The sequence below is a fragment of the Sinocyclocheilus grahami genome, unplaced genomic scaffold (genome assembly GCF_001515645.1).
Source record: "Sinocyclocheilus grahami isolate Dianchi unplaced genomic scaffold, SAMN03320097.WGS_v1.1 scaffold33.1, whole genome shotgun sequence".
Taxonomy (NCBI): domain Eukaryota; kingdom Metazoa; phylum Chordata; class Actinopteri; order Cypriniformes; family Cyprinidae; genus Sinocyclocheilus; species Sinocyclocheilus grahami.
In genome coordinates this window covers 2,987,148-2,987,868 of record NW_015505212.1, presented here as the reverse complement: position 1 = coordinate 2,987,868, position 721 = coordinate 2,987,148, and positions in this window count along the sequence as shown.

Below are 721 nucleotides of genomic sequence, written 5' to 3'. Positions count from 1 at the left end.
TGTGTGTGTGTGTGTGTGTGTCTGAGTTGTTGAACATTCTATTCTCGCTGCATGTATGTGTCTGTGTGAACACGCACGGGCCTGCATTCATCCGCTTTAATTGCGTTCTTTTTGAAGTGAAAAGAACAGAAGCTGTCTGTCAGATTCACAGTGAAATTTAAGCAATTGCTGCCTTGAAAGTGCTTTTCAAAGACAAAGGGCCCAAGAAGATAGAAACTAATAGCAACAAGCAGCACACACTCTTCCGTGTGTCCGGATTAGGCGTTTTGGGCTGAAATCGGCATGCTTTTTTCTTTCCCGTTTCCCGCTCCTTCTCATCACAAAAGCTTTGGGCTCGTCTTTTCCGTCCTCCCTCTTGCTGGCGTTTTGTATTTGTGTGATTGATTGCTTCCAAAGACTTTCTTTTTTTTTTTGCTTTGTGTTTCTAAGAGAATGACTCCATTGTAAAATGGTGATTCTCTCTGTAATTCTGCCTTTGAAGGAGTCTGGCCGTTTGTGCAATCTATATGAGAGAGAAAGGGAACGCGTGAAGGAGAGAAAAGAAAGGCAATGAGTACACGGAGATGAACATATGCACCGGGAGATTTTCACACTTTTGCAGTGCCTACACATGTATGTGAAAAACCGATGTTGCACAACATAAACACAATATGGAATACTTATCTTTTTTTTGGATGCGAGGACGCACGTTAACAAATGACTTTATGAGGTGAGAATATAG